Here is a 27585-nt window from a genome sequence, read left to right on the forward strand (position 1 = left end):
CAAAACACCACGGTAGGTGAGAAAGCATATGTACACAATGCCTTGATGGAAGAGGTACATATCACACAAAGTTTCACACAAATTAAACGCGCAATGTGTTGCGGAATGGTAATGCAAGGAATACATGCCTGCCATGCAATTTTTTTCGCCTGTTAATAGTCCGCGCCCCAAGAATCAACCATAGGATTTATGTGCAAAAATCAGAAAAAAATTGTTTTGTGCCCACTAGGTGGCAATGAGTGACTGGAGCAGCTTCCAAAGCAGTTTGTGTTCTTCAAAATACATAAGTCTACACACTTTAGGAAAAATTAGACCTATATTGTGCCATTTTAGAATTCTCATTTTTTCCTTAAGGCCGCATCTCTCAATTAAATCCCAAAAATTGAGTTTTAGAAGTCATTTGTTATTGTGCACCTGGTTACAGTTTCTCTTGTTTGCCAAAAACAATTGCCGGGTCTGATGACTCATGAAGGGGGTCTACTATTGCTGAACAGAAAAAAAATTGATTGCAGCTGCATTAAGACAGCACATTGGGGGGTTTTGCAAAGGCTAACTGCTAAATTGTCAGTCCTAGGGGGTGTACAAACAGCCCCGGTGGGGCCCCAAGACAATTACAAGACATCTAATTCTTCATGAATTGTGTAGAGGAGGGTTGGTGGCTTCACTTAATCGCAAATGGAGGTAACTTTCTGTGATTCATTTTTTCACAAAACAAACCTACACTTTTTTCTGCTTTTTTGACCAAAATAATGGCCAACAGAGGGTCAAAATGCCCCCGGGGGAGCAGTTTAAGTAGTTATTTTGATTATAAATTTGGCCACAATTCCTTGCCAAGGGTCCGCACTAACAGAAAATCACAAATTGAACATACTTTCTGTGATTCATTTTTTCACAAAATCAACCTCAATATTTGGGTAGTTTTTCAGCTACATGTACAACAGCACCCTCTACCAATTTACTGCCTGACTAATAGCCCTGAAAAACAAACTAAAACTGCCCCAAACACGCTGAAAATCGCCCTGGCAACAGCCTGTTCATCTGCGCTCATTCAACCAAAACACTGGCGCCCATGCATGACCCATTGCATTGTTACACACAATTTTACTCTGTTACGCAGGAGTTCGAGAAGGGCAATTCCCAACCGGGAAAGTCTTTTCCATAGAAATACAGAGATGCGGCCTTCAATATAGGCCATTTTCCCAGAATCTCAAATTCCCTATTAAATACAAAACACAGGACCTTCATTGGTTACCATGTGAAGTTTTATGCCTGGTTGACCAGCGGGCCCAGAGTTTCGGCTGTTTTTGTGACACCACCTACAGTGCTGTATATGGCCCAGTCAACAGCCTTAGAGCAAGTGTGTGTTCTGGGTGGAAAGATGTGCTTTCAAAACAGAAAGTCATTCATATACATGCACAACAATATCCTAGAACTTGCAAGGCACCACTCACATGCAGGTACTCATGCCTAATTAAAGTAATTAAATGGTAATTAGCCAAAATCCAAAGGCTAGTCAGGTACATGCATATGGTAAAAAATCATACGTGTCTCAAAAACATGAAAACAAGATGAAAGTGATGCAATTAAGTGGCCTGAAAGCACAAGCCAAGTGTGTATTTAATAAAAGTTAATAGCACAGCAACACTAGAAATTATTTACAGACAAGCTAGTGTAATACAGACCTACAATGTGATGATGAATTGCATCAGTCCTGATGGTCCAAGTGTCTCAGTTTTTCAGTATGAAGCAACATTTGAATGGCAGCCGACTGCCCTCTGTGGCAATAAATATAGTGATTAATTTACAAAATAATGTCATTTCATTGGTTATGAACATGCAAAATGTTATTTACAGTTAATTCAGGACTTTGACAAGCATGGATTACTGACAAAACACCACGGTAGGTGAGAAAGCATATGTACACAATGCCTTGATGGAAGAGGTACATATCACACAAAGTTTCACACAAATTAAACGCGCAATGTGTTGCGGAATGGTAATGCAAGGAATACATGCCTGCCATGCAATTTTTTTCGCCTGTTAATAGTCCGCGCCCCAAGAATCAACCATAGGATTTATGTGCAAAAATCAGAAAAAAATTGTTTTGTGCCCACTAGGTGGCAATGAGTGACTGGAGCAGCTTCCAAAGCAGTTTGTGTTCTTCAAAATACATAAGTCTACACACTTTAGGAAAAATTAGACCTATATTGTGCCATTTTAGAATTCTCATTTTTTCCTTAAGGCCGCATCTCTCAATTAAATCCCAAAAATTGAGTTTTAGAAGTCATTTGTTATTGTGCACCTGGTTACAGTTTCTCTTGTTTGCCAAAAACAATTGCCGGGTCTGATGACTCATGAAGGGGGTCTACTATTGCTGAACAGAAAAAAAATTGATTGCAGCTGCATTAAGACAGCACATTGGGGGGTTTTGCAAAGGCTAACTGCTAAATTGTCAGTCCTAGGGGGTGTACAAACAGCCCCGGTGGGGCCCCAAGACAATTACAAGACATCTAATTCTTCATGAATTGTGTAGAGGAGGGTTGGTGGCTTCACTTAATCGCAAATGGAGGTAACTTTCTGTGATTCATTTTTTCACAAAACAAACCTACACTTTTTTCTGCTTTTTTGACCAAAATAATGGCCAACAGAGGGTCAAAATGCCCCCGGGGGAGCAGTTTAAGTAGTTATTTTGATTATAAATTTGGCCACAATTCCTTGCCAAGGGTCCGCACTAACAGAAAATCACAAATTGAACATACTTTCTGTGATTCATTTTTTCACAAAATCAACCTCAATATTTGGGTAGTTTTTCAGCTACATGTACAACAGCACCCTCTACCAATTTACTGCCTGACTAATAGCCCTGAAAAACAAACTAAAACTGCCCCAAACACGCTGAAAATCGCCCTGGCAACAGCCTGTTCATCTGCGCTCATTCAACCAAAACACTGGCGCCCATGCATGACCCATTGCATTGTTACACACAATTTTACTCTGTTACGCAGGAGTTCGAGAAGGGCAATTCCCAACCGGGAAAGTCTTTTCCATAGAAATACAGAGATGCGGCCTTCAATATAGGCCATTTTCCCAGAATCTCAAATTCCCTATTAAATACAAAACACAGGACCTTCATTGGTTACCATGTGAAGTTTTATGCCTGGTTGACCAGCGGGCCCAGAGTTTCGGCTGTTTTTGTGACACCACCTACAGTGCTGTATATGGCCCAGTCAACAGCCTTAGAGCAAGTGTGTGTTCTGGGTGGAAAGATGTGCTTTCAAAACAGAAAGTCATTCATATACATGCACAACAATATCCTAGAACTTGCAAGGCACCACTCACATGCAGGTACTCATGCCTAATTAAAGTAATTAAATGGTAATTAGCCAAAATCCAAAGGCTAGTCAGGTACATGCATATGGTAAAAAATCATACGTGTCTCAAAAACATGAAAACAAGATGAAAGTGATGCAATTAAGTGGCCTGAAAGCACAAGCCAAGTGTGTATTTAATAAAAGTTAATAGCACAGCAACACTAGAAATTATTTACAGACAAGCTAGTGTAATACAGACCTACAATGTGATGATGAATTGCATCAGTCCTGATGGTCCAAGTGTCTCAGTTTTTCAGTATGAAGCAACATTTGAATGGCAGCGACTGCCCTCTGTGGCAATAAATATAGTGATTAATTTACAAAATAATGTCATTTCATTGGTTATGAACATGCAAAATGTTATTTACAGTTAATTCAGGACTTTGACAAGCATGGATTACTGACAAAACACCACGGTAGGTGAGAAAGCATATGTACACAATGCCTTGATGGAAGAGGTACATATCACACAAAGTTTCACACAAATTAAACGCGCAATGTGTTGCGGAATGGTAATGCAAGGAATACATGCCTGCCATGCAATTTTTTTCGCCTGTTAATAGTCCGCGCCCCAAGAATCAACCATAGGATTTATGTGCAAAAATCAGAAAAAAATTGTTTTGTGCCCACTAGGTGGCAATGAGTGACTGGAGCAGCTTCCAAAGCAGTTTGTGTTCTTCAAAATACATAAGTCTACACACTTTAGGAAAAATTAGACCTATATTGTGCCATTTTAGAATTCTCATTTTTTCCTTAAGGCCGCATCTCTCAATTAAATCCCAAAAATTGAGTTTTAGAAGTCATTTGTTATTGTGCACCTGGTTACAGTTTCTCTTGTTTGCCAAAAACAATTGCCGGGTCTGATGACTCATGAAGGGGGTCTACTATTGCTGAACAGAAAAAAAATTGATTGCAGCTGCATTAAGACAGCACATTGGGGGGTTTTGCAAAGGCTAACTGCTAAATTGTCAGTCCTAGGGGGTGTACAAACAGCCCCGGTGGGGCCCCAAGACAATTACAAGACATCTAATTCTTCATGAATTGTGTAGAGGAGGGTTGGTGGCTTCACTTAATCGCAAATGGAGGTAACTTTCTGTGATTCATTTTTTCACAAAACAAACCTACACTTTTTTCTGCTTTTTTGACCAAAATAATGGCCAACAGAGGGTCAAAATGCCCCCGGGGGAGCAGTTTAAGTAGTTATTTTGATTATAAATTTGGCCACAATTCCTTGCCAAGGGTCCGCACTAACAGAAAATCACAAATTGAACATACTTTCTGTGATTCATTTTTTCACAAAATCAACCTCAATATTTGGGTAGTTTTTCAGCTACATGTACAACAGCACCCTCTACCAATTTACTGCCTGACTAATAGCCCTGAAAAACAAACTAAAACTGCCCCAAACACGCTGAAAATCGCCCTGGCAACAGCCTGTTCATCTGCGCTCATTCAACCAAAACACTGGCGCCCATGCATGACCCATTGCATTGTTACACACAATTTTACTCTGTTACGCAGGAGTTCGAGAAGGGCAATTCCCAACCGGGAAAGTCTTTTCCATAGAAATACAGAGATGCGGCCTTCAATATAGGCCATTTTCCCAGAATCTCAAATTCCCTATTAAATACAAAACACAGGACCTTCATTGGTTACCATGTGAAGTTTTATGCCTGGTTGACCAGCGGGCCCAGAGTTTCGGCTGTTTTTGTGACACCACCTACAGTGCTGTATATGGCCCAGTCAACAGCCTTAGAGCAAGTGTGTGTTCTGGGTGGAAAGATGTGCTTTCAAAACAGAAAGTCATTCATATACATGCACAACAATATCCTAGAACTTGCAAGGCACCACTCACATGCAGGTACTCATGCCTAATTAAAGTAATTAAATGGTAATTAGCCAAAATCCAAAGGCTAGTCAGGTACATGCATATGGTAAAAAATCATACGTGTCTCAAAAACATGAAAACAAGATGAAAGTGATGCAATTAAGTGGCCTGAAAGCACAAGCCAAGTGTGTATTTAATAAAAGTTAATAGCACAGCAACACTAGAAATTATTTACAGACAAGCTAGTGTAATACAGACCTACAATGTGATGATGAATTGCATCAGTCCTGATGGTCCAAGTGTCTCAGTTTTTCAGTATGAAGCAACATTTGAATGGCAGCGACTGCCCTCTGTGGCAATAAATATAGTGATTAATTTACAAAATAATGTCATTTCATTGGTTATGAACATGCAAAATGTTATTTACAGTTAATTCAGGACTTTGACAAGCATGGATTACTGACAAAACACCACGGTAGGTGAGAAAGCATATGTACACAATGCCTTGATGGAAGAGGTACATATCACACAAAGTTTCACACAAATTAAACGCGCAATGTGTTGCGGAATGGTAATGCAAGGAATACATGCCTGCCATGCAATTTTTTTCGCCTGTTAATAGTCCGCGCCCCAAGAATCAACCATAGGATTTATGTGCAAAAATCAGAAAAAAATTGTTTTGTGCCCACTAGGTGGCAATGAGTGACTGGAGCAGCTTCCAAAGCAGTTTGTGTTCTTCAAAATACATAAGTCTACACACTTTAGGAAAAATTAGACCTATATTGTGCCATTTTAGAATTCTCATTTTTTCCTTAAGGCCGCATCTCTCAATTAAATCCCAAAAATTGAGTTTTAGAAGTCATTTGTTATTGTGCACCTGGTTACAGTTTCTCTTGTTTGCCAAAAACAATTGCCGGGTCTGATGACTCATGAAGGGGGTCTACTATTGCTGAACAGAAAAAAAATTGATTGCAGCTGCATTAAGACAGCACATTGGGGGGTTTTGCAAAGGCTAACTGCTAAATTGTCAGTCCTAGGGGGTGTACAAACAGCCCCGGTGGGGCCCCAAGACAATTACAAGACATCTAATTCTTCATGAATTGTGTAGAGGAGGGTTGGTGGCTTCACTTAATCGCAAATGGAGGTAACTTTCTGTGATTCATTTTTTCACAAAACAAACCTACACTTTTTTCTGCTTTTTTGACCAAAATAATGGCCAACAGAGGGTCAAAATGCCCCCGGGGGAGCAGTTTAAGTAGTTATTTTGATTATAAATTTGGCCACAATTCCTTGCCAAGGGTCCGCACTAACAGAAAATCACAAATTGAACATACTTTCTGTGATTCATTTTTTCACAAAATCAACCTCAATATTTGGGTAGTTTTTCAGCTACATGTACAACAGCACCCTCTACCAATTTACTGCCTGACTAATAGCCCTGAAAAACAAACTAAAACTGCCCCAAACACGCTGAAAATCGCCCTGGCAACAGCCTGTTCATCTGCGCTCATTCAACCAAAACACTGGCGCCCATGCATGACCCATTGCATTGTTACACACAATTTTACTCTGTTACGCAGGAGTTCGAGAAGGGCAATTCCCAACCGGGAAAGTCTTTTCCATAGAAATACAGAGATGCGGCCTTCAATATAGGCCATTTTCCCAGAATCTCAAATTCCCTATTAAATACAAAACACAGGACCTTCATTGGTTACCATGTGAAGTTTTATGCCTGGTTGACCAGCGGGCCCAGAGTTTCGGCTGTTTTTGTGACACCACCTACAGTGCTGTATATGGCCCAGTCAACAGCCTTAGAGCAAGTGTGTGTTCTGGGTGGAAAGATGTGCTTTCAAAACAGAAAGTCATTCATATACATGCACAACAATATCCTAGAACTTGCAAGGCACCACTCACATGCAGGTACTCATGCCTAATTAAAGTAATTAAATGGTAATTAGCCAAAATCCAAAGGCTAGTCAGGTACATGCATATGGTAAAAAATCATACGTGTCTCAAAAACATGAAAACAAGATGAAAGTGATGCAATTAAGTGGCCTGAAAGCACAAGCCAAGTGTGTATTTAATAAAAGTTAATAGCACAGCAACACTAGAAATTATTTACAGACAAGCTAGTGTAATACAGACCTACAATGTGATGATGAATTGCATCAGTCCTGATGGTCCAAGTGTCTCAGTTTTTCAGTATGAAGCAACATTTGAATGGCAGCGACTGCCCTCTGTGGCAATAAATATAGTGATTAATTTACAAAATAATGTCATTTCATTGGTTATGAACATGCAAAATGTTATTTACAGTTAATTCAGGACTTTGACAAGCATGGATTACTGACAAAACACCACGGTAGGTGAGAAAGCATATGTACACAATGCCTTGATGGAAGAGGTACATATCACACAAAGTTTCACACAAATTAAACGCGCAATGTGTTGCGGAATGGTAATGCAAGGAATACATGCCTGCCATGCAATTTTTTTCGCCTGTTAATAGTCCGCGCCCCAAGAATCAACCATAGGATTTATGTGCAAAAATCAGAAAAAAATTGTTTTGTGCCCACTAGGTGGCAATGAGTGACTGGAGCAGCTTCCAAAGCAGTTTGTGTTCTTCAAAATACATAAGTCTACACACTTTAGGAAAAATTAGACCTATATTGTGCCATTTTAGAATTCTCATTTTTTCCTTAAGGCCGCATCTCTCAATTAAATCCCAAAAATTGAGTTTTAGAAGTCATTTGTTATTGTGCACCTGGTTACAGTTTCTCTTGTTTGCCAAAAACAATTGCCGGGTCTGATGACTCATGAAGGGGGTCTACTATTGCTGAACAGAAAAAAAATTGATTGCAGCTGCATTAAGACAGCACATTGGGGGGTTTTGCAAAGGCTAACTGCTAAATTGTCAGTCCTAGGGGGTGTACAAACAGCCCCGGTGGGGCCCCAAGACAATTACAAGACATCTAATTCTTCATGAATTGTGTAGAGGAGGGTTGGTGGCTTCACTTAATCGCAAATGGAGGTAACTTTCTGTGATTCATTTTTTCACAAAACAAACCTACACTTTTTTCTGCTTTTTTGACCAAAATAATGGCCAACAGAGGGTCAAAATGCCCCCGGGGGAGCAGTTTAAGTAGTTATTTTGATTATAAATTTGGCCACAATTCCTTGCCAAGGGTCCGCACTAACAGAAAATCACAAATTGAACATACTTTCTGTGATTCATTTTTTCACAAAATCAACCTCAATATTTGGGTAGTTTTTCAGCTACATGTACAACAGCACCCTCTACCAATTTACTGCCTGACTAATAGCCCTGAAAAACAAACTAAAACTGCCCCAAACACGCTGAAAATCGCCCTGGCAACAGCCTGTTCATCTGCGCTCATTCAACCAAAACACTGGCGCCCATGCATGACCCATTGCATTGTTACACACAATTTTACTCTGTTACGCAGGAGTTCGAGAAGGGCAATTCCCAACCGGGAAAGTCTTTTCCATAGAAATACAGAGATGCGGCCTTCAATATAGGCCATTTTCCCAGAATCTCAAATTCCCTATTAAATACAAAACACAGGACCTTCATTGGTTACCATGTGAAGTTTTATGCCTGGTTGACCAGCGGGCCCAGAGTTTCGGCTGTTTTTGTGACACCACCTACAGTGCTGTATATGGCCCAGTCAACAGCCTTAGAGCAAGTGTGTGTTCTGGGTGGAAAGATGTGCTTTCAAAACAGAAAGTCATTCATATACATGCACAACAATATCCTAGAACTTGCAAGGCACCACTCACATGCAGGTACTCATGCCTAATTAAAGTAATTAAATGGTAATTAGCCAAAATCCAAAGGCTAGTCAGGTACATGCATATGGTAAAAAATCATACGTGTCTCAAAAACATGAAAACAAGATGAAAGTGATGCAATTAAGTGGCCTGAAAGCACAAGCCAAGTGTGTATTTAATAAAAGTTAATAGCACAGCAACACTAGAAATTATTTACAGACAAGCTAGTGTAATACAGACCTACAATGTGATGATGAATTGCATCAGTCCTGATGGTCCAAGTGTCTCAGTTTTTCAGTATGAAGCAACATTTGAATGGCAGCGACTGCCCTCTGTGGCAATAAATATAGTGATTAATTTACAAAATAATGTCATTTCATTGGTTATGAACATGCAAAATGTTATTTACAGTTAATTCAGGACTTTGACAAGCATGGATTACTGACAAAACACCACGGTAGGTGAGAAAGCATATGTACACAATGCCTTGATGGAAGAGGTACATATCACACAAAGTTTCACACAAATTAAACGCGCAATGTGTTGCGGAATGGTAATGCAAGGAATACATGCCTGCCATGCAATTTTTTTCGCCTGTTAATAGTCCGCGCCCCAAGAATCAACCATAGGATTTATGTGCAAAAATCAGAAAAAAATTGTTTTGTGCCCACTAGGTGGCAATGAGTGACTGGAGCAGCTTCCAAAGCAGTTTGTGTTCTTCAAAATACATAAGTCTACACACTTTAGGAAAAATTAGACCTATATTGTGCCATTTTAGAATTCTCATTTTTTCCTTAAGGCCGCATCTCTCAATTAAATCCCAAAAATTGAGTTTTAGAAGTCATTTGTTATTGTGCACCTGGTTACAGTTTCTCTTGTTTGCCAAAAACAATTGCCGGGTCTGATGACTCATGAAGGGGGTCTACTATTGCTGAACAGAAAAAAAATTGATTGCAGCTGCATTAAGACAGCACATTGGGGGGTTTTGCAAAGGCTAACTGCTAAATTGTCAGTCCTAGGGGGTGTACAAACAGCCCCGGTGGGGCCCCAAGACAATTACAAGACATCTAATTCTTCATGAATTGTGTAGAGGAGGGTTGGTGGCTTCACTTAATCGCAAATGGAGGTAACTTTCTGTGATTCATTTTTTCACAAAACAAACCTACACTTTTTTCTGCTTTTTTGACCAAAATAATGGCCAACAGAGGGTCAAAATGCCCCCGGGGGAGCAGTTTAAGTAGTTATTTTGATTATAAATTTGGCCACAATTCCTTGCCAAGGGTCCGCACTAACAGAAAATCACAAATTGAACATACTTTCTGTGATTCATTTTTTCACAAAATCAACCTCAATATTTGGGTAGTTTTTCAGCTACATGTACAACAGCACCCTCTACCAATTTACTGCCTGACTAATAGCCCTGAAAAACAAACTAAAACTGCCCCAAACACGCTGAAAATCGCCCTGGCAACAGCCTGTTCATCTGCGCTCATTTCAACCAAAACACTGGCGCCCATGCATGACCCATTGCATTGTTACACACAATTTTACTCTGTTACGCAGGAGTTCGAGAAGGGCAATTCCCAACCGGGAAAGTCTTTTCCATAGAAATACAGAGATGCGGCCTTCAATATAGGCCATTTTCCCAGAATCTCAAATTCCCTATTAAATACAAAACACAGGACCTTCATTGGTTACCATGTGAAGTTTTATGCCTGGTTGACCAGCGGGCCCAGAGTTTCGGCTGTTTTTGTGACACCACCTACAGTGCTGTATATGGCCCAGTCAACAGCCTTAGAGCAAGTGTGTGTTCTGGGTGGAAAGATGTGCTTTCAAAACAGAAAGTCATTCATATACATGCACAACAATATCCTAGAACTTGCAAGGCACCACTCACATGCAGGTACTCATGCCTAATTAAAGTAATTAAATGGTAATTAGCCAAAATCCAAAGGCTAGTCAGGTACATGCATATGGTAAAAAATCATACGTGTCTCAAAAACATGAAAACAAGATGAAAGTGATGCAATTAAGTTGGCCTGAAAGCACAAGCCAAGTGTGTATTTAATAAAAGTTAATAGCACAGCAACACTAGAAATTATTTACAGACAAGCTAGTGTAATACAGACCTACAATGTGATGATGAATTGCATCAGTCCTGATGGTCCAAGTGTCTCAGTTTTTCAGTATGAAGCAACATTTGAATGGCAGCGACTGCCCTCTGTGGCAATAAATATAGTGATTAATTTACAAAATAATGTCATTTCATTGGTTATGAACATGCAAAATGTTATTTACAGTTAATTCAGGACTTTGACAAGCATGGATTACTGACAAAACACCACGGTAGGTGAGAAAGCATATGTACACAATGCCTTGATGGAAGAGGTACATATCACACAAAGTTTCACACAAATTAAACGCGCAATGTGTTGCGGAATGGTAATGCAAGGAATACATGCCTGCCATGCAATTTTTTTCGCCTGTTAATAGTCCGCGCCCCAAGAATCAACCATAGGATTTATGTGCAAAAATCAGAAAAAAATTGTTTTGTGCCCACTAGGTGGCAATGAGTGACTGGAGCAGCTTCCAAAGCAGTTTGTGTTCTTCAAAATACATAAGTCTACACACTTTAGGAAAAATTAGACCTATATTGTGCCATTTTAGAATTCTCATTTTTTCCTTAAGGCCGCATCTCTCAATTAAATCCCAAAAATTGAGTTTTAGAAGTCATTTGTTATTGTGCACCTGGTTACAGTTTCTCTTGTTTGCCAAAAACAATTGCCGGGTCTGATGACTCATGAAGGGGGTCTACTATTGCTGAACAGAAAAAAAATTGATTGCAGCTGCATTAAGACAGCACATTGGGGGGTTTTGCAAAGGCTAACTGCTAAATTGTCAGTCCTAGGGGGTGTACAAACAGCCCCGGTGGGGCCCCAAGACAATTACAAGACATCTAATTCTTCATGAATTGTGTAGAGGAGGGTTGGTGGCTTCACTTAATCGCAAATGGAGGTAACTTTCTGTGATTCATTTTTTCACAAAACAAACCTACACTTTTTTCTGCTTTTTTGACCAAAATAATGGCCAACAGAGGGTCAAAATGCCCCCGGGGGAGCAGTTTAAGTAGTTATTTTGATTATAAATTTGGCCACAATTCCTTGCCAAGGGTCCGCACTAACAGAAAATCACAAATTGAACATACTTTCTGTGATTCATTTTTTCACAAAATCAACCTCAATATTTGGGTAGTTTTTCAGCTACATGTACAACAGCACCCTCTACCAATTTACTGCCTGACTAATAGCCCTGAAAAACAAACTAAAACTGCCCCAAACACGCTGAAAATCGCCCTGGCAACAGCCTGTTCATCTGCGCTCATTCAACCAAAACACTGGCGCCCATGCATGACCCATTGCATTGTTACACACAATTTTACTCTGTTACGCAGGAGTTCGAGAAGGGCAATTCCCAACCGGGAAAGTCTTTTCCATAGAAATACAGAGATGCGGCCTTCAATATAGGCCATTTTCCCAGAATCTCAAATTCCCTATTAAATACAAAACACAGGACCTTCATTGGTTACCATGTGAAGTTTTATGCCTGGTTGACCAGCGGGCCCAGAGTTTCGGCTGTTTTTGTGACACCACCTACAGTGCTGTATATGGCCCAGTCAACAGCCTTAGAGCAAGTGTGTGTTCTGGGTGGAAAGATGTGCTTTCAAAACAGAAAGTCATTCATATACATGCACAACAATATCCTAGAACTTGCAAGGCACCACTCACATGCAGGTACTCATGCCTAATTAAAGTAATTAAATGGTAATTAGCCAAAATCCAAAGGCTAGTCAGGTACATGCATATGGTAAAAAATCATACGTGTCTCAAAAACATGAAAACAAGATGAAAGTGATGCAATTAAGTGGCCTGAAAGCACAAGCCAAGTGTGTATTTAATAAAAGTTAATAGCACAGCAACACTAGAAATTATTTACAGACAAGCTAGTGTAATACAGACCTACAATGTGATGATGAATTGCATCAGTCCTGATGGTCCAAGTGTCTCAGTTTTTCAGTATGAAGCAACATTTGAATGGCAGCGACTGCCCTCTGTGGCAATAAATATAGTGATTAATTTACAAAATAATGTCATTTCATTGGTTATGAAACATGCAAAATGTTATTTACAGTTAATTCAGGACTTTGACAAGCATGGATTACTGACAAAACACCACGGTAGGTGAGAAAGCATATGTACACAATGCCTTGATGGAAGAGGTACATATCACACAAAGTTTCACACAAATTAAACGCGCAATGTGTTGCGGAATGGTAATGCAAGGAATACATGCCTGCCATGCAATTTTTTTCGCCTGTTAATAGTCCGCGCCCCAAGAATCAACCATAGGATTTATGTGCAAAAATCAGAAAAAAATTGTTTTGTGCCCACTAGGTGGCAATGAGTGACTGGAGCAGCTTCCAAAGCAGTTTGTGTTCTTCAAAATACATAAGTCTACACACTTTAGGAAAAATTAGACCTATATTGTGCCATTTTAGAATTCTCATTTTTTCCTTAAGGCCGCATCTCTCAATTAAATCCCAAAAATTGAGTTTTAGAAGTCATTTGTTATTGTGCACCTGGTTACAGTTTCTCTTGTTTGCCAAAAACAATTGCCGGGTCTGATGACTCATGAAGGGGGTCTACTATTGCTGAACAGAAAAAAAATTGATTGCAGCTGCATTAAGACAGCACATTGGGGGGTTTTGCAAAGGCTAACTGCTAAATTGTCAGTCCTAGGGGGTGTACAAACAGCCCCGGTGGGGCCCCAAGACAATTACAAGACATCTAATTCTTCATGAATTGTGTAGAGGAGGGTTGGTGGCTTCACTTAATCGCAAATGGAGGTAACTTTCTGTGATTCATTTTTTCACAAAACAAACCTACACTTTTTTCTGCTTTTTTGACCAAAATAATGGCCAACAGAGGGTCAAAATGCCCCCGGGGGAGCAGTTTAAGTAGTTATTTTGATTATAAATTTGGCCACAATTCCTTGCCAAGGGTCCGCACTAACAGAAAATCACAAATTGAACATACTTTCTGTGATTCATTTTTTCACAAAATCAACCTCAATATTTGGGTAGTTTTTCAGCTACATGTACAACAGCACCCTCTACCAATTTACTGCCTGACTAATAGCCCTGAAAAACAAACTAAAACTGCCCCAAACACGCTGAAAATCGCCCTGGCAACAGCCTGTTCATCTGCGCTCATTCAACCAAAACACTGGCGCCCATGCATGACCCATTGCATTGTTACACACAATTTTACTCTGTTACGCAGGAGTTCGAGAAGGGCAATTCCCAACCGGGAAAGTCTTTTCCATAGAAATACAGAGATGCGGCCTTCAATATAGGCCATTTTCCCAGAATCTCAAATTCCCTATTAAATACAAAACACAGGACCTTCATTGGTTACCATGTGAAGTTTTATGCCTGGTTGACCAGCGGGCCCAGAGTTTCGGCTGTTTTTGTGACACCACCTACAGTGCTGTATATGGCCCAGTCAACAGCCTTAGAGCAAGTGTGTGTTCTGGGTGGAAAGATGTGCTTTCAAAACAGAAAGTCATTCATATACATGCACAACAATATCCTAGAACTTGCAAGGCACCACTCACATGCAGGTACTCATGCCTAATTAAAGTAATTAAATGGTAATTAGCCAAAATCCAAAGGCTAGTCAGGTACATGCATATGGTAAAAAATCATACGTGTCTCAAAAACATGAAAACAAGATGAAAGTGATGCAATTAAGTGGCCTGAAAGCACAAGCCAAGTGTGTATTTAATAAAAGTTAATAGCACAGCAACACTAGAAATTATTTACAGACAAGCTAGTGTAATACAGACCTACAATGTGATGATGAATTGCATCAGTCCTGATGGTCCAAGTGTCTCAGTTTTTCAGTATGAAGCAACATTTGAATGGCAGCGACTGCCCTCTGTGGCAATAAATATAGTGATTAATTTACAAAATAATGTCATTTCATTGGTTATGAACATGCAAAATGTTATTTACAGTTAATTCAGGACTTTGACAAGCATGGATTACTGACAAAACACCACGGTAGGTGAGAAAGCATATGTACACAATGCCTTGATGGAAGAGGTACATATCACACAAAGTTTCACACAAATTAAACGCGCAATGTGTTGCGGAATGGTAATGCAAGGAATACATGCCTGCCATGCAATTTTTTTCGCCTGTTAATAGTCCGCGCCCCAAGAATCAACCATAGGATTTATGTGCAAAAATCAGAAAAAAATTGTTTTGTGCCCACTAGGTGGCAATGAGTGACTGGAGCAGCTTCCAAAGCAGTTTGTGTTCTTCAAAATACATAAGTCTACACACTTTAGGAAAAATTAGACCTATATTGTGCCATTTTAGAATTCTCATTTTTTCCTTAAGGCCGCATCTCTCAATTAAATCCCAAAAATTGAGTTTTAGAAGTCATTTGTTATTGTGCACCTGGTTACAGTTTCTCTTGTTTGCCAAAAACAATTGCCGGGTCTGATGACTCATGAAGGGGGTCTACTATTGCTGAACAGAAAAAAAATTGATTGCAGCTGCATTAAGACAGCACATTGGGGGGTTTTGCAAAGGCTAACTGCTAAATTGTCAGTCCTAGGGGGTGTACAAACAGCCCCGGTGGGGCCCCAAGACAATTACAAGACATCTAATTCTTCATGAATTGTGTAGAGGAGGGTTGGTGGCTTCACTTAATCGCAAATGGAGGTAACTTTCTGTGATTCATTTTTTCACAAAACAAACCTACACTTTTTTCTGCTTTTTTGACCAAAATAATGGCCAACAGAGGGTCAAAATGCCCCCGGGGGAGCAGTTTAAGTAGTTATTTTGATTATAAATTTGGCCACAATTCCTTGCCAAGGGTCCGCACTAACAGAAAATCACAAATTGAACATACTTTCTGTGATTCATTTTTTCACAAAATCAACCTCAATATTTGGGTAGTTTTTCAGCTACATGTACAACAGCACCCTCTACCAATTTACTGCCTGACTAATAGCCCTGAAAAACAAACTAAAACTGCCCCAAACACGCTGAAAATCGCCCTGGCAACAGCCTGTTCATCTGCGCTCATTCAACCAAAACACTGGCGCCCATGCATGACCCATTGCATTGTTACACACAATTTTACTCTGTTACGCAGGAGTTCGAGAAGGGCAATTCCCAACCGGGAAAGTCTTTTCCATAGAAATACAGAGATGCGGCCTTCAATATAGGCCATTTTCCCAGAATCTCAAATTCCCTATTAAATACAAAACACAGGACCTTCATTGGTTACCATGTGAAGTTTTATGCCTGGTTGACCAGCGGGCCCAGAGTTTCGGCTGTTTTTGTGACACCACCTACAGTGCTGTATATGGCCCAGTCAACAGCCTTAGAGCAAGTGTGTGTTCTGGGTGGAAAGATGTGCTTTCAAAACAGAAAGTCATTCATATACATGCACAACAATATCCTAGAACTTGCAAGGCACCACTCACATGCAGGTACTCATGCCTAATTAAAGTAATTAAATGGTAATTAGCCAAAATCCAAAGGCTAGTCAGGTACATGCATATGGTAAAAAATCATACGTGTCTCAAAAACATGAAAACAAGATGAAAGTGATGCAATTAAGTGGCCTGAAAGCACAAGCCAAGTGTGTATTTAATAAAAGTTAATAGCACAGCAACACTAGAAATTATTTACAGACAAGCTAGTGTAATACAGACCTACAATGTGATGATGAATTGCATCAGTCCTGATGGTCCAAGTGTCTCAGTTTTTCAGTATGAAGCAACATTTGAATGGCAGCGACTGCCCTCTGTGGCAATAAATATAGTGATTAATTTACAAAATAATGTCATTTCATTGGTTATGAACATGCAAAATGTTATTTACAGTTAATTCAGGACTTTGACAAGCATGGATTACTGACAAAACACCACGGTAGGTGAGAAAGCATATGTACACAATGCCTTGATGGAAGAGGTACATATCACACAAAGTTTCACACAAATTAAACGCGCAATGTGTTGCGGAATGGTAATGCAAGGAATACATGCCTGCCATGCAATTTTTTTCGCCTGTTAATAGTCCGCGCCCCAAGAATCAACCATAGGATTTATGTGCAAAAATCAGAAAAAAATTGTTTTGTGCCCACTAGGTGGCAATGAGTGACTGGAGCAGCTTCCAAAGCAGTTTGTGTTCTTCAAAATACATAAGTCTACACACTTTAGGAAAAATTAGACCTATATTGTGCCATTTTAGAATTCTCATTTTTTCCTTAAGGCCGCATCTCTCAATTAAATCCCAAAAATTGAGTTTTAGAAGTCATTTGTTATTGTGCACCTGGTTACAGTTTCTCTTGTTTGCCAAAAACAATTGCCGGGTCTGATGACTCATGAAGGGGGTCTACTATTGCTGAACAGAAAAAAAATTGATTGCAGCTGCATTAAGACAGCACATTGGGGGGTTTTGCAAAGGCTAACTGCTAAATTGTCAGTCCTAGGGGGTGTACAAACAGCCCCGGTGGGGCCCCAAGACAATTACAAGACATCTAATTCTTCATGAATTGTGTAGAGGAGGGTTGGTGGCTTCACTTAATCGCAAATGGAGGTAACTTTCTGTGATTCATTTTTTCACAAAACAAACCTACACTTTTTTCTGCTTTTTTGACCAAAATAATGGCCAACAGAGGGTCAAAATGCCCCCGGGGGAGCAGTTTAAGTAGTTATTTTGATTATAAATTTGGCCACAATTCCTTGCCAAGGGTCCGCACTAACAGAAAATCACAAATTGAACATACTTTCTGTGATTCATTTTTTCACAAAATCAACCTCAATATTTGGGTAGTTTTTCAGCTACATGTACAACAGCACCCTCTACCAATTTACTGCCTGACTAATAGCCCTGAAAAACAAACTAAAACTGCCCCAAACACGCTGAAAATCGCCCTGGCAACAGCCTGTTCATCTGCGCTCATTCAACCAAAACACTGGCGCCCATGCATGACCCATTGCATTGTTACACACAATTTTACTCTGTTACGCAGGAGTTCGAGAAGGGCAATTCCCAACCGGGAAAGTCTTTTCCATAGAAATACAGAGATGCGGCCTTCAATATAGGCCATTTTCCCAGAATCTCAAATTCCCTATTAAATACAAAACACAGGACCTTCATTGGTTACCATGTGAAGTTTTATGCCTGGTTGACCAGCGGGCCCAGAGTTTCGGCTGTTTTTGTGACACCACCTACAGTGCTGTATATGGCCCAGTCAACAGCCTTAGAGCAAGTGTGTGTTCTGGGTGGAAAGATGTGCTTTCAAAACAGAAAGTCATTCATATACATGCACAACAATATCCTAGAACTTGCAAGGCACCACTCACATGCAGGTACTCATGCCTAATTAAAGTAATTAAATGGTAATTAGCCAAAATCCAAAGGCTAGTCAGGTACATGCATATGGTAAAAAATCATACGTGTCTCAAAAACATGAAAACAAGATGAAAGTGATGCAATTAAGTGGCCTGAAAGCACAAGCCAAGTGTGTATTTAATAAAAGTTAATAGCACAGCAACACTAGAAATTATTTACAGACAAGCTAGTGTAATACAGACCTACAATGTGATGATGAATTGCATCAGTCCTGATGGTCCAAGTGTCTCAGTTTTTCAGTATGAAGCAACATTTGAATGGCAGCGACTGCCCTCTGTGGCAATAAATATAGTGATTAATTTACAAAATAATGTCATTTCATTGGTTATGAACATGCAAAATGTTATTTACAGTTAATTCAGGACTTTGACAAGCATGGATTACTGACAAAACACCACGGTAGGTGAGAAAGCATATGTACACAATGCCTTGATGGAAGAGGTACATATCACACAAAGTTTCACACAAATTAAACGCGCAATGTGTTGCGGAATGGTAATGCAAGGAATACATGCCTGCCATGCAATTTTTTTCGCCTGTTAATAGTCCGCGCCCCAAGAATCAACCATAGGATTTATGTGCAAAAATCAGAAAAAAATTGTTTTGTGCCCACTAGGTGGCAATGAGTGACTGGAGCAGCTTCCAAAGCAGTTTGTGTTCTTCAAAATACATAAGTCTACACACTTTAGGAAAAATTAGACCTATATTGTGCCATTTTAGAATTCTCATTTTTTCCTTAAGGCCGCATCTCTCAATTAAATCCCAAAAATTGAGTTTTAGAAGTCATTTGTTATTGTGCACCTGGTTACAGTTTCTCTTGTTTGCCAAAAACAATTGCCGGGTCTGATGACTCATGAAGGGGGTCTACTATTGCTGAACAGAAAAAAAATTGATTGCAGCTGCATTAAGACAGCACATTGGGGGGTTTTGCAAAGGCTAACTGCTAAATTGTCAGTCCTAGGGGGTGTACAAACAGCCCCGGTGGGGCCCCAAGACAATTACAAGACATCTAATTCTTCATGAATTGTGTAGAGGAGGGTTGGTGGCTTCACTTAATCGCAAATGGAGGTAACTTTCTGTGATTCATTTTTTCACAAAACAAACCTACACTTTTTTCTGCTTTTTTGACCAAAATAATGGCCAACAGAGGGTCAAAATGCCCCCGGGGGAGCAGTTTAAGTAGTTATTTTGATTATAAATTTGGCCACAATTCCTTGCCAAGGGTCCGCACTAACAGAAAATCACAAATTGAACATACTTTCTGTGATTCATTTTTTCACAAAATCAACCTCAATATTTGGGTAGTTTTTCAGCTACATGTACAACAGCACCCTCTACCAATTTACTGCCTGACTAATAGCCCTGAAAAACAAACTAAAACTGCCCCAAACACGCTGAAAATCGCCCTGGCAACAGCCTGTTCATCTGCGCTCATTCAACCAAAACACTGGCGCCCATGCATGACCCATTGCATTGTTACACACAATTTTACTCTGTTACGCAGGAGTTCGAGAAGGGCAATTCCCAACCGGGAAAGTCTTTTCCATAGAAATACAGAGATGCGGCCTTCAATATAGGCCATTTTCCCAGAATCTCAAATTCCCTATTAAATACAAAACACAGGACCTTCATTGGTTACCATGTGAAGTTTTATGCCTGGTTGACCAGCGGGCCCAGAGTTTCGGCTGTTTTTGTGACACCACCTACAGTGCTGTATATGGCCCAGTCAACAGCCTTAGAGCAAGTGTGTGTTCTGGGTGGAAAGATGTGCTTTCAAAACAGAAAGTCATTCATATACATGCACAACAATATCCTAGAACTTGCAAGGCACCACTCACATGCAGGTACTCATGCCTAATTAAAGTAATTAAATGGTAATTAGCCAAAATCCAAAGGCTAGTCAGGTACATGCATATGGTAAAAAATCATACGTGTCTCAAAAACATGAAAACAAGATGAAAGTGATGCAATTAAGTGGCCTGAAAGCACAAGCCAAGTGTGTATTTAATAAAAGTTAATAGCACAGCAACACTAGAAATTATTTACAGACAAGCTAGTGTAATACAGACCTACAATGTGATGATGAATTGCATCAGTCCTGATGGTCCAAGTGTCTCAGTTTTTCAGTATGAAGCAACATTTGAATGGCAGCGACTGCCCTCTGTGGCAATAAATATAGTGATTAATTTACAAAATAATGTCATTTCATTGGTTATGAACATGCAAAATGTTATTTACAGTTAATTCAGGACTTTGACAAGCATGGATTACTGACAAAACACCACGGTAGGTGAGAAAGCATATGTACACAATGCCTTGATGGAAGAGGTACATATCACACAAAGTTTCACACAAATTAAACGCGCAATGTGTTGCGGAATGGTAATGCAAGGAATACATGCCTGCCATGCAATTTTTTTCGCCTGTTAATAGTCCGCGCCCCAAGAATCAACCATAGGATTTATGTGCAAAAAATCGAAAAAAATTGTTTTGTGCCCACTAGGTGGCAATGAGTGACTGGAGCAGCTTCCAAAGCAGTTTGTGTTCTTCAAAATACATAAGTCTACACACTTTAGGAAAATTAGACCTATATTGTGCCATTTTAGAATTCTCATTTTTTCCTTAAGGCCGCATCTCTCAATTAAATCCCAAAAATTGAGTTTTAGAAGTCATTTGTTATTGTGCACCTGGTTACAGTTTCTCTTGTTTGCCAAAAACAATTGCCGGGTCTGATGACTCATGAAGGGGGTCTACTATTGCTGAACAGAAAAAAAATTGATTGCAGCTGCATTAAGACAGCACATTGGGGGGTTTTGCAAAGGCTAACTGCTAAATTGTCAGTCCTAGGGGGTGTACAAACAGCCCCGGTGGGCCCCAAGACAATTACAAGACATCTAATTCTTCATGAATTGTGTAGAGGAGGGTTGGTGGCTTCACTTAATCGCAAATGGAGGTAACTTTCTGTGATTCATTTTTTCACAAAACAAACCTACACTTTTTTCTGCTTTTTTGACCAAAATAATGGCCAACAGAGGGTCAAAATGCCCCCGGGGGAGCAGTTTAAGTAGTTATTTTGATTATAAATTTGGCCACAATTCCTTGCCAAGGGTCCGCACTAACAGAAAATCACAAATTGAACATACTTTCTGTGATTCATTTTTTCACAAAATCAACCTCAATATTTGGGTAGTTTTTCAGCTACATGTACAACAGCACCCTCTACCAATTTACTGCCTGACTAATAGCCCTGAAAAAACAAACTAAAACTGCCCCAAACACGCTGAAAATCGCCCTGGCAACAGCCTGTTCATCTGCGCTCATTCAACCAAAACACTGGCGCCCATGCATGACCCATTGCATTGTTACACACAATTTTACTCTGTTACGCAGGAGTTCGAGAAGGGCAATTCCCAACCGGGAAAGTCTTTTCCATAGAAATACAGAGATGCGGCCTTCAATATAGGCCATTTTCCCAGAATCTCAAATTCCCTATTAAATACAAAACACAGGACCTTCATTGGTTACCATGTGAAGTTTTATGCCTGGTTGACCAGCGGGCCCAGAGTTTCGGCTGTTTTTGTGACACCACCTACAGTGCTGTATATGGCCCAGTCAACAGCCTTAGAGCAAGTGTGTGTTCTGGGTGGAAAGATGTGCTTTCAAAACAGAAAGTCATTCATATACATGCACAACAATATCCTAGAACTTGCAAGGCACCACTCACATGCAGGTACTCATGCCTAATTAAAGTAATTAAATGGTAATTAGCCAAAATCCAAAGGCTAGTCAGGTACATGCATATGGTAAAAAATCATACGTGTCTCAAAAACATGAAAACAAGATGAAAGTGATGCAATTAAGTGGCCTGAAAGCACAAGCCAAGTGTGTATTTAATAAAAGTTAATAGCACAGCAACACTAGAAATTATTTACAGACAAGCTAGTGTAATACAGACCTACAATGTGATGATGAATTGCATCAGTCCTGATGGTCCAAGTGTCTCAGTTTTTCAGTATGAAGCAACATTTGAATGGCAGCGACTGCCTCTGTGGCAATAAATATAGTGATTAATTTACAAAATAATGTCATTTCATTGGTTATGAACATGCAAAATGTTATTTACAGTTAATTCAGGACTTTGACAAGCATGGATTACTGACAAAACACCACGGTAGGTGAGAAAGCATATGTACACAATGCCTTGATGGAAGAGGTACATATCACACAAAGTTTCACACAAATTAAACGCGCAATGTGTTGCGGAATGGTAATGCAAGGAATACATGCCTGCCATGCAATTTTTTTCGCCTGTTAATAGTCCGCGCCCCAAGAATCAACCATAGGATTTATGTGCAAAAATCAGAAAAAAATTGTTTTGTGCCCACTAGGTGGCAATGAGTGACTGGAGCAGCTTCCAAAGCAGTTTGTGTTCTTCAAAATACATAAGTCTACACACTTTAGGAAAAATTAGACCTATATTGTGCCATTTTAGAATTCTCATTTTTTCCTTAAGGCCGCATCTCTCAATTAAATCCCAAAAATTGAGTTTTAGAAGTCATTTGTTATTGTGCACCTGGTTACAGTTTCTCTTGTTTGCCAAAAACAATTGCCGGGTCTGATGACTCATGAAGGGGGTCTACTATTGCTGAACAGAAAAAAAATTGATTGCAGCTGCATTAAGACAGCACATTGGGGGGTTTTGCAAAGGCTAACTGCTAAATTGTCAGTCCTAGGGGGTGTACAAACAGCCCCGGTGGGGCCCCAAGACAATTACAAGACATCTAATTCTTCATGAATTGTGTAGAGGAGGGTTGGTGGCTTCACTTAATCGCAAATGGAGGTAACTTTCTGTGATTCATTTTTTCACAAAACAAACCTACACTTTTTTCTGCTTTTTTGACCAAAATAATGGCCAACAGAGGGTCAAAATGCCCCCGGGGGAGCAGTTTAAGTAGTTATTTTGATTATAAATTTGGCCACAATTCCTTGCCAAGGGTCCGCACTAACAGAAAATCACAAATTGAACATACTTTCTGTGATTCATTTTTTCACAAAATCAACCTCAATATTTGGGTAAGTTTTTCAGCTACAATGTACAACAGCACCCTCTACCAATTTACTGCCTGACTAATAGCCCTGAAAAAACAAACTAAAACTGCCCCAAACACGCTGAAAATCGCCCTGGCAACAGCCTGTTCATCTGCGCTCATTCAACCAAAACACTGGCGCCCATGCATGACCCATTGCATTGTTACACACAATTTTACTCTGTTACGCAGGAGTTCGAGAAGGGCAATTCCCAACCGGGAAAGTCTTTTCCATAGAAATACAGAGATGCGGCCTTCAATATAGGCCATTTTCCCAGAATCTCAATTCCCTATTAAATACAAAACACAGGACCTTCATTGGTTACCATGTGAAGTTTTATGCCTGGTTGACCAGCGGGCCCAGAGTTTCGGCTGTTTTTGTGACACCACCTACAGTGCTGTATATGGCCCAGTCAACAGCCTTAGAGCAAGTGTGTGTTCTGGGTGGAAAGATGTGCTTTCAAAACAGAAAGTCATTCATATACATGCACAACAATATCCTAGAACTTGAAGGCACCACTCACATGCAGGTACTCATGCCTAATTAAAGTAATTAAATGGTAATTAGCCAAAATCCAAAGGCTAGTCAGGTACATGCATATGGTAAAAAATCATACGTGTCTCAAAAACATGAAAACAAGATGAAAGTGATGCAATTAAGTGGCCTGAAAGCACAAGCCAAGTGTGTATTTAATAAAAGTTAATAGCACAGCAACACTAGAAATTATTTACAGACAAGCTAGTGTAATACAGACCTACAATGTGATGATGAATTGCATCAGTCCTGATGGTCCAAGTGTCTCAGTTTTTCAGTATGAAGCAACATTTGAATGGCAGCGACTGCCCTCTGTGGCAATAAATATAGTGATTAATTTACAAAATAATGTCATTTCATTGGTTATGAACATGCAAAATGTTATTTACAGTTAATTCAGGACTTTGACAAGCATGGTTTACTGACAAAACACCACGGTAGGTGAGAAAGCATATGTACACAATGCCTTGATGGAAGAGGTACATATCACACAAAGTTTCACACAAATTAAACGCGCAATGTGTTGCGGAATGGTAATGCAAGGAATACATGCCTGCCATGCAATTTTTTTCGCCTGTTAATAGTCCGCGCCCCAAGAATCAACCATAGGATTTATGTGCAAAAATCAGAAAAAAATTGTTTTGTGCCCACTAGGTGGCAATGAGTGACTGGAGCAGCTTCCAAAGCAGTTTGTGTTCTTCAAAATACATAAGTCTACACACTTTAGGAAAAATTAGACCTATATTGTGCCATTTTAGAATTCTCATTTTTTCCTTAAGGCCGCATCTCTCAATTAAATCCCAAAAATTGAGTTTTAGAAGTCATTTGTTATTGTGCACCTGGTTACAGTTTCTCTTGTTTGCCAAAAACAATTGCCGGGTCTGATGACTCATGAAGGGGGTCTACTATTGCTGAACAGAAAAAAAATTGATTGCAGCTGCATTAAGACAGCACATTGGGGGGTTTTGCAAAGGCTAACTGCTAAATTGTCAGTCCTAGGGGGTGTACAAACAGCCCCGGTGGGGCCCCAAGACAATTACAAGACATCTAATTCTTCATGAATTGTGTAGAGGAGGGTTGGTGGCTTCACTTAATCGCAAATGGAGGTAACTTTCTGTGATTCATTTTTTCACAAAACAAACCTACACTTTTTTCTGCTTTTTTGACCAAAATAATGGCCAACAGAGGGTCAAAATGCCCCCGGGGGAGCAGTTTAAGTAGTTATTTTGATTATAAATTTGGCCACAATTCCTTGCCAAGGGTCCGCACTAACAGAAAATCACAAATTGAACATACTTTCTGTGATTCATTTTTTCACAAAATCAACCTCAATATTTGGGTAGTTTTTCAGCTACATGTACAACAGCACCCTCTACCAATTTACTGCCTGACTAATAGCCCTGAAAAACAAACTAAAACTGCCCCAAACACGCTGAAAATCGCCCTGGCAACAGCCTGTTCATCTGCGCTCATTCAACCAAAACACTGGCGCCCATGCATGACCCATTGCATTGTTACACACAATTTTACTCTGTTACGCAGGAGTTCGAGAAGGGCAATTCCCAACCGGGAAAGTCTTTTCCATAGAAATACAGAGATGCGGCCTTCAATATAGGCCATTTTCCCAGAATCTCAAATTCCCTATTAAATACAAAACACAGGACCTTCATTGGTTACCATGTGAAGTTTTATGCCTGGTTGACCAGCGGGCCCAGAGTTTCGGCTGTTTTTGTGACACCACCTACAGTGCTGTATATGGCCCAGTCAACAGCCTTAGAGCAAGTGTGTGTTCTGGGTGGAAAGATGTGCTTTCAAAACAGAAAGTCATTCATATACATGCACAACAATATCCTAGAACTTGCAAGGCACCACTCACATGCAGGTACTCATGCCTAATTAAAGTAATTAAATGGTAATTAGCCAAAATCCAAAGGCTAGTCAGGTACATGCATATGGTAAAAAATCATACGTGTCTCAAAAACATGAAAACAAGATGAAAGTGATGCAATTAAGTGGCCTGAAAGCACAAGCCAAGTGTGTATTTAATAAAAGTTAATAGCACAGCAACACTAGAAATTATTTACAGACAAGCTAGTGTAATACAGACCTACAATGTGATGATGAATTGCATCAGTCCTGATGGTCCAAGTGTCTCAGTTTTTCAGTATGAAGCAACATTTGAATGGCAGCGACTGCCCTCTGTGGCAATAAATATAGTGATTAATTTACAAAATAATGTCATTTCATTGGTTATGAACATGCAAAATGTTATTTACAGTTAATTCAGGACTTTGACAAGCATGGATTACTGACAAAACACCACGGTAGGTGAGAAAGCATATGTACACAATGCCTTGATGGAAGAGGTACATATCACACAAAGTTTCACACAAATTAAACGCGCAATGTGTTGCGGAATGGTAATGCAAGGAATACATGCCTGCCATGCAATTTTTTTCGCCTGTTAATAGTCCGCGCCCCAAGAATCAACCATAGGATTTATGTGCAAAAATCAGAAAAAAATTGTTTTGTGCCCACTAGGTGGCAATGAGTGACTGGAGCAGCTTCCAAAGCAGTTTGTGTTCTTCAAAATACATAAGTCTACACACTTTAGGAAAAATTAGACCTATATTGTGCCATTTTAGAATTCTCATTTTTTCCTTAAGGCCGCATCTCTCAATTAAATCCCAAAAATTGAGTTTTAGAAGTCATTTGTTATTGTGCACCTGGTTACAGTTTCTCTTGTTTGCCAAAAACAATTGCCGGGTCTGATGACTCATGAAGGGGGTCTACTATTGCTGAACAGAAAAAAAATTGATTGCAGCTGCATTAAGACAGCACATTGGGGGGTTTTGCAAAGGCTAACTGCTAAATTGTCAGTCCTAGGGGGTGTACAAACAGCCCCGGTGGGGCCCCAAGACAATTACAAGACATCTAATTCTTCATGAATTGTGTAGAGGAGGGTTGGTGGCTTCACTTAATCGCAAATGGAGGTAACTTTCTGTGATTCATTTTTTCACAAAACAAACCTACACTTTTTTCTGCTTTTTTGACCAAAATAATGGCCAACAGAGGGTCAAAATGCCCCCGGGGGAGCAGTTTAAGTAGTTATTTTGATTATAAATTTGGCCACAATTCCTTGCCAAGGGTCCGCACTAACAGAAAATCACAAATTGAACATACTTTCTGTGATTCATTTTTTCACAAAATCAACCTCAATATTTGGGTAGTTTTTCAGCTACATGTACAACAGCACCCTCTACCAATTTACTGCCTGACTAATAGCCCTGAAAAACAAACTAAAACTGCCCCAAACACGCTGAAAATCGCCCTGGCAACAGCCTGTTCATCTGCGCTCATTCAACCAAAACACTGGCGCCCATGCATGACCCATTGCATTGTTACACACAATTTTACTCTGTTACGCAGGAGTTCGAGAAGGGCAATTCCCAACCGGGAAAGTCTTTTCCATAGAA

The sequence above is a fragment of the Ascidia mentula genome, chromosome 3, assembly GCF_947561715.1.
Source record: "Ascidia mentula chromosome 3, kaAscMent1.1, whole genome shotgun sequence".
In the NCBI taxonomy this organism is placed as follows: Eukaryota; Metazoa; Chordata; class Ascidiacea; order Phlebobranchia; family Ascidiidae; genus Ascidia; species Ascidia mentula.